The sequence below is a fragment of the Equus asinus genome, chromosome 24 (assembly GCF_041296235.1).
Source record: "Equus asinus isolate D_3611 breed Donkey chromosome 24, EquAss-T2T_v2, whole genome shotgun sequence".
Taxonomy (NCBI): domain Eukaryota; kingdom Metazoa; phylum Chordata; class Mammalia; order Perissodactyla; family Equidae; genus Equus; species Equus asinus.
The window spans coordinates 3,285,938-3,294,736 of NC_091813.1; positions in this window are offsets into that span (position 1 = coordinate 3,285,938).

Genomic DNA, 8,799 nt, shown 5'->3' on the forward strand with positions numbered 1-8,799 from the left:
GCTCTACTCGCTGGAGCCACCTGCTGGACACGCCAAAATCACCTGATGGCTACGCCAGCACCACTCGGCAGACAAGCCAGAATCACCTGCAGGGTATGCCGGAACCACCTCTCAGACGTGCCAGAACCCCTTGTCGGACACTCCGGAATCACCTGTCACAGGCATGCCGGAACCACCTCTCGAACGTGCCAGAATGACGTGCCAGAGACACCGGATGCACCTGCCGAGCACGCCGGAACCTCCTGTTCGACTCGCCGGAACCACCAGCCAGAGACGCCAAAATCCCCTGCCAGGTAGGCCAGAATCACATGGCGGACGCTCCGGAATCTCCCGCCGGGAAGGTAGGAACCACCTCTCAAACATACTGGAAGCACGTGCCGGACATGCCGGCACCACGTACTGGACAGACCAGAAACACCTGCCGGACCTGCCTGAACCACCTGCTGAGCACACCGGAACAACTTGCTCGACTCGCTGGAGCCACCTGCTGGACACCCCAAAATCACCAGCCAGCTATGCCAGAACCACTTGCCGTACACTCCGGAATCACCTGCTGGTTACACCAGAGCCACTTGGTGGACAATCCAGAATCACCTGCCGGACATGCCAGAACCACCTGTCACACATGCCGGAACCACGTGCCTGACACGCCGGAACCACCTCGCGGACAGACCGGAACCACCTACCAGACATGCCTGAACCACCTGCCGAGCATGCCGGAACCACCTGCCGGACACGCCAAAATCACCTGCGGGCTAGGCCAGAACCACTTGTAGGACTCTCCTGGAGCACCTGCCGGGCATGCGGGAACCACCTCTCAGACGTGCCAGAACCACGTGCGGCACATGACGGAACCCATTACCGGACAGACCGGAACCACCTGCCGGACACGCCAGAATCACCTGCCAAGAACACCGGAACCACCTGAACAGCTCGCCAGAAACACCTGCCGGACATGCCAAAATCACCTGCCGGCTACACCAGAACCTCTTGCCGGACACTCCGGAATCACCTGCCAGACATGATGCAACCAAATGTCAGACGTGCCAGAACCACGTGCCAGAGACACCGGATGCAACTGCCGAGCATGCCGGAACCTCCTGCTCAACTCGCTGTAACCACCTGCCGGGGACGCCAAAATCACCTGTCAGCTAGGCCAGAACCACGTGGCGGACTCTATGGAATCACCCGCCGGGCATGCCGGAACCAGCTCTCAGACGTGCCAGAAGCACGTGCCGGACACGCCGGAACCACCTACTAGAGAGACCGGAACCACCTGCCAGACCCGCCTGAACCACCTGCTGAGTACGCTGGAACAACCTGCTCTACTCGCTGGAGCCACCTGCTGGACACGCCAAAATCACCTGATGGCTACGCCAGCACCACTCGGCAGACAAGCCAGAATCACCTGCAGGGTATGCCGGAACCACCTCTCAGACGTGCCAGAACCCCTTGTCGGACACTCCGGAATCACCTGTCACAGGCATGCCGGAAGCACCTCTCGAACGTGCCAGAATGACGTGCCAGAGACACCGGATGCACCTGCCGAGCACGCCGGAACCTCCTCTTCGACTCGCCGGAACCACCAGCCAGAGACGCCAAAATCCCCTGCCAGGTAGGCCAGAATCACATGGCGGACGCTCCGGAATCTCCCGCCGGGAAGGTAGGAACCACCTCTCAAACATACTGGAAGCACGTGCCGGACATGCCGGCACCACGTACTGGACAGACCAGAAACACCTGCCGGACCTGCCTGAACCACCTGCTGAGCACACCGGAACAACTTGCTCGACTCGCTGGAGCCACCTGCTGGACACCCCAAAATCACCAGCCAGCTATGCCAGAACCACTTGCCGTACACTCCGGAATCACCTGCTGGTTACACCAGAGCCACTTGGTGGACAATCCAGAATCACCTGCCGGACATGCCAGAACCACCTGTCACACATGCCGGAACCACGTGCCTGACACGCCGGAACCACCTCGCGGACAGACCGGAACCACCTACCAGACATGCCTGAACCACCTGCCGAGCATGCCGGAACCACCTGCCGGACACGCCAAAATCACCTGCGGGCTAGGCCAGAACCACTTGTAGGACTCTCCTGGAGCACCTGCCGGGCATGCGGGAACCACCTCTCAGACGTGCCAGAACCACGTGCGGCACATGACGGAACCCATTACCGGACAGACCGGAACCACCTGCCGGACACGCCAGAATCACCTGCCAAGAACACCGGAACCACCTGAACAGCTCGCCAGAAACACCTGCCGGACATGCCAAAATCACCTGCCGGCTACACCAGAACCTCTTGCCGGACACTCCGGAATCACCTGCCAGACATGATGCAACCAAATGTCAGACGTGCCAGAACCACGTGCCAGAGACACCGGATGCAACTGCCGAGCATGCCGGAACCTCCTGCTCAACTCGCTGTAACCACCTGCCGGGGACGCCAAAATCACCTGTCAGCTAGGCCAGAACCACGTGGCGGACTCTATGGAATCACCCGCCGGGCATGCCGGAACCAGCTCTCAGACGTGCCAGAAGCACGTGCCGGACACGCCGGAACCACCTACTAGAGAGACCGGAACCACCTGCCAGACCCGCCTGAACCACCTGCTGAGTACGCTGGAACAACCTGCTCTACTCGCTGGAGCCACCTGCTGGACACGCCAAAATCACCTGATGGCTACGCCAGCACCACTCGGCAGACAAGCCAGAATCACCTGCAGGGTATGCCGGAACCACCTCTCAGACGTGCCAGAACCCCTTGTCGGACACTCCGGAATCACCTGTCACAGGCATGCCGGAACCACCTCTCGAACGTGCCAGAATGACGTGCCAGAGACACCGGATGCACCTGCCGAGCACGCCGGAACCTCCTGTTCGACTCGCCGGAACCACCAGCCAGAGACGCCAAAATCCCCTGCCAGGTAGGCCAGAATCACATGGCGGACGCTCCGGAATCTCCCGCCGGGAAGGTAGGAACCACCTCTCAAACATACTGGAAGCACGTGCCGGACATGCCGGCACCACGTACTGGACAGACCAGAAACACCTGCCGGACCTGCCTGAACCACCTGCTGAGCACACCGGAACAACTTGCTCGACTCGCTGGAGCCACCTGCTGGACACCCCAAAATCACCAGCCAGCTATGCCAGAACCACTTGCCGTACACTCCGGAATCACCTGCTGGTTACACCAGAGCCACTTGGTGGACAATCCAGAATCACCTGCCGGACATGCCAGAACCACCTGTCACACATGCCGGAACCACGTGCCTGACACGCCGGAACCACCTCGCGGACAGACCGGAACCACCTACCAGACATGCCTGAACCACCTGCCGAGCATGCCGGAACCACCTGCCGGACACGCCAAAATCACCTGCGGGCTAGGCCAGAACCACTTGTAGGACTCTCCTGGAGCACCTGCCGGGCATGCGGGAACCACCTCTCAGACGTGCCAGAACCACGTGCGGCACATGACGGAACCCATTACCGGACAGACCGGAACCACCTGCCGGACACGCCAGAATCACCTGCCAAGAACACCGGAACCACCTGAACAGCTCGCCAGAAACACCTGCCGGACATGCCAAAATCACCTGCCGGCTACACCAGAACCTCTTGCCGGACACTCCGGAATCACCTGCCAGACATGATGCAACCAAATGTCAGACGTGCCAGAACCACGTGCCAGAGACACCGGATGCAACTGCCGAGCATGCCGGAACCTCCTGCTCAACTCGCTGTAACCACCTGCCGGGGACGCCAAAATCACCTGTCAGCTAGGCCAGAACCACGTGGCGGACTCTATGGAATCACCCGCCGGGCATGCCGGAACCAGCTCTCAGACGTGCCAGAAGCACGTGCCGGACACGCCGGAACCACCTACTAGAGAGACCGGAACCACCTGCCAGACCCGCCTGAACCACCTGCTGAGTACGCTGGAACAACCTGCTCTACTCGCTGGAGCCACCTGCTGGACACGCCAAAGTCACCTGATGGCTACGCCAGCACCACTCGGCAGACAAGCCAGAATCACCTGCAGGGTATGCCGGAACCACCTCTCAGACGTGCCAGAACCCCTTGTCGGACACTCCGGAATCACCTGTCACAGGCATGCCGGAACCACCTCTCGAACGTGCCAGAATGACGTGCCAGAGACACCGGATGCACCTGCCGAGCACGCCGGAACCTCCTGTTCGACTCGCCGGAACCACCAGCCAGAGACGCCAAAATCCCCTGCCAGGTAGGCCAGAATCACATGGCGGACGCTCCGGAATCTCCCGCCGGGAAGGTAGGAACCACCTCTCAAACATACTGGAAGCACGTGCCGGACATGCCGGCACCACGTACTGGACAGACCAGAAACACCTGCCGGACCTGCCTGAACCACCTGCTGAGCACACCGGAACAACTTGCTCGACTCGCTGGAGCCACCTGCTGGACACCCCAAAATCACCAGCCAGCTATGCCAGAACCACTTGCCGTACACTCCGGAATCACCTGCTGGTTACACCAGAGCCACTTGGTGGACAATCCAGAATCACCTGCCGGACATGCCAGAACCACCTGTCACACATGCCGGAACCACGTGCCTGACACGCCGGAACCACCTCGCGGACAGACCGGAACCACCTACCAGACATGCCTGAACCACCTGCCGAGCATGCCGGAACCACCTGCCGGACACGCCAAAATCACCTGCGGGCTAGGCCAGAACCACTTGTAGGACTCTCCTGGAGCACCTGCCGGGCATGCGGGAACCACCTCTCAGACGTGCCAGAACCACGTGCGGCACATGACGGAACCCATTACCGGACAGACCGGAACCACCTGCCGGACACGCCAGAATCACCTGCCAAGAACACCGGAACCACCTGAACAGCTCGCCAGAAACACCTGCCGGACATGCCAAAATCACCTGCCGGCTACACCAGAACCTCTTGCCGGACACTCCGGAATCACCTGCCAGACATGATGCAACCAAATGTCAGACGTGCCAGAACCACGTGCCAGAGACACCGGATGCAACTGCCGAGCATGCCGGAACCTCCTGCTCAACTCGCTGTAACCACCTGCCGGGGACGCCAAAATCACCTGTCAGCTAGGCCAGAACCACGTGGCGGACTCTATGGAATCACCCGCCGGGCATGCCGGAACCAGCTCTCAGACGTGCCAGAAGCACGTGCCGGACACGCCGGAACCACCTACTAGAGAGACCGGAACCACCTGCCAGACCCGCCTGAACCACCTGCTGAGTACGCTGGAACAACCTGCTCTACTCGCTGGAGCCACCTGCTGGACACGCCAAAGTCACCTGATGGCTACGCCAGCACCACTCGGCAGACAAGCCAGAATCACCTGCAGGGTATGCCGGAACCACCTCTCAGACGTGCCAGAACCCCTTGTCGGACACTCCGGAATCACCTGTCACAGGCATGCCGGAACCACCTCTCGAACGTGCCAGAATGACGTGCCAGAGACACCGGATGCACCTGCCGAGCACGCCGGAACCTCCTGTTCGACTCGCCGGAACCACCAGCCAGAGACGCCAAAATCCCCTGCCAGGTAGGCCAGAATCACATGGCGGACGCTCCGGAATCTCCCGCCGGGAAGGTAGGAGCCACCTCTCAAACATACTGGAAGCACGTGCCGGACATGCCGGCACCACGTACTGGACAGACCAGAAACACCTGCCGGACCTGCCTGAACCACCTGCTGAGCACACCGGAACAACTTGCTCGACTCGCTGGAGCCACCTGCTGGACACCCCAAAATCACCAGCCAGCTATGCCAGAACCACTTGCCGTACACTCCGGAATCACCTGCTGGTTACACCAGAGCCACTTGGTGGACAATCCAGAATCACCTGCCGGACATGCCAGAACCACCTGTCACACATGCCGGAACCACGTGCCTGACACGCCGGAACCACCTCGCGGACAGACCGGAACCACCTACCAGACATGCCTGAACCACCTGCCGAGCATGCCGGAACCACCTGCCGGACACGCCAAAATCACCTGCGGGCTAGGCCAGAACCACTTGTAGGACTCTCCTGGAGCACCTGCCGGGCATGCGGGAACCACCTCTCAGACGTGCCAGAACCACGTGCGGCACATGACGGAACCCATTACCGGACAGACCGGAACCACCTGCCGGACACGCCAGAATCACCTGCCAAGAACACCGGAACCACCTGAACAGCTCGCCAGAAACACCTGCCGGACATGCCAAAATCACCTGCCGGCTACACCAGAACCTCTTGCCGGACACTCCGGAATCACCTGCCAGACATGATGCAACCAAATGTCAGACGTGCCAGAACCACGTGCCAGAGACACCGGATGCAACTGCCGAGCATGCCGGAACCTCCTGCTCAACTCGCTGTAACCACCTGCCGGGGACGCCAAAATCACCTGTCAGCTAGGCCAGAACCACGTGGCGGACTCTATGGAATCACCCGCCGGGCATGCCGGAACCAGCTCTCAGACGTGCCAGAAGCACGTGCCGGACACGCCGGAACCACCTACTAGAGAGACCGGAACCACCTGCCAGACCCGCCTGAACCACCTGCTGAGTACGCTGGAACAACCTGCTCTACTCGCTGGAGCCACCTGCTGGACACGCCAAAGTCACCTGATGGCTACGCCAGCACCACTCGGCAGACAAGCCAGAATCACCTGCAGGGTATGCCGGAACCACCTCTCAGACGTGCCAGAACCCCTTGTCGGACACTCCGGAATCACCTGTCACAGGCATGCCGGAACCACCTCTCGAACGTGCCAGAATGACGTGCCAGAGACACCGGATGCACCTGCCGAGCACGCCGGAACCTCCTGTTCGACTCGCCGGAACCACCAGCCAGAGACGCCAAAATCCCCTGCCAGGTAGGCCAGAATCACATGGCGGACGCTCCGGAATCTCCCGCCGGGAAGGTAGGAGCCACCTCTCAAACATACTGGAAGCACGTGCCGGACATGCCGGCACCACGTACTGGACAGACCAGAAACACCTGCCGGACCTGCCTGAACCACCTGCTGAGCACACCGGAACAACTTGCTCGACTCGCTGGAGCCACCTGCTGGACACCCCAAAATCACCAGCCAGCTATGCCAGAACCACTTGCCGTACACTCCGGAATCACCTGCTGGTTACACCAGAGCCACTTGGTGGACAATCCAGAATCACCTGCCGGACATGCCAGAACCACCTGTCACACATGCCGGAACCACGTGCCTGACACGCCGGAACCACCTCGCGGACAGACCGGAACCACCTACCAGACATGCCTGAACCACCTGCCGAGCATGCCGGAACCACCTGCCGGACACGCCAAAATCACCTGCGGGCTAGGCCAGAACCACTTGTAGGACTCTCCTGGAGCACCTGCCGGGCATGCGGGAACCACCTCTCAGACGTGCCAGAACCACGTGCGGCACATGACGGAACCCATTACCGGACAGACCGGAACCACCTGCCGGACACGCCAGAATCACCTGCCAAGAACACCGGAACCACCTGAACAGCTCGCCAGAAACACCTGCCGGACATGCCAAAATCACCTGCCGGCTACACCAGAACCTCTTGCCGGACACTCCGGAATCACCTGTCACAGGCATGCCGGAACCACCTCTCGAACGTGCCAGAATGACGTGCCAGAGACACCGGATGCACCTGCCGAGCACGCCGGAACCTCCTGTTCGACTCGCCGGAACCACCAGCCAGAGACGCCAAAATCCCCTGCCAGGTAGGCCAGAATCACATGGCGGACGCTCCGGAATCTCCCGCCGGGAAGGTAGGAACCACCTCTCAAACATACTGGAAGCACGTGCCGGACATGCCGGCACCACGTACTGGACAGACCAGAAACACCTGCCGGACCTGCCTGAACCACCTGCTGAGCACACCGGAACAACTTGCTCGACTCGCTGGAGCCACCTGCTGGACACCCCAAAATCACCAGCCAGCTATGCCAGAACCACTTGCCGTACACTCCGGAATCACCTGCTGGTTACACCAGAGCCACTTGGTGGACAATCCAGAATCACCTGCCGGACATGCCAGAACCACCTGTCACACATGCCGGAACCACGTGCCTGACACGCCGGAACCACCTCGCGGACAGACCGGAACCACCTACCAGACATGCCTGAACCACCTGCCGAGCATGCCGGAACCACCTGCCGGACACGCCAAAATCACCTGCGGGCTAGGCCAGAACCACTTGTAGGACTCTCCTGGAGCACCTGCCGGGCATGCGGGAACCACCTCTCAGACGTGCCAGAACCACGTGCGGCACATGACGGAACCCATTACCGGACAGACCGGAACCACCTGCCGGACACGCCAGAATCACCTGCCAAGAACACCGGAACCACCTGAACAGCTCGCCAGAAACACCTGCCGGACATGCCAAAATCACCTGCCGGCTACACCAGAACCTCTTGCCGGACACTCCGGAATCACCTGCCAGACATGATGCAACCAAATGTCAGACGTGCCAGAACCACGTGCCAGAGACACCGGATGCAACTGCCGAGCATGCCGGAACCTCCTGCTCAACTCGCTGTAACCACCTGCCGGGGACGCCAAAATCACCTGTCAGCTAGGCCAGAACCACGTGGCGGACTCTATGGAATCACCCGCCGGGCATGCCGGAACCAGCTCTCAGACGTGCCAGAAGCACGTGCCGGACACGCCGGAACCACCTACTAGAGAGACCGGAACCACCTGCCAGACCCGCCTGAACCACCTGCTGAGTACGCTGGAACAACCTGCTCTAC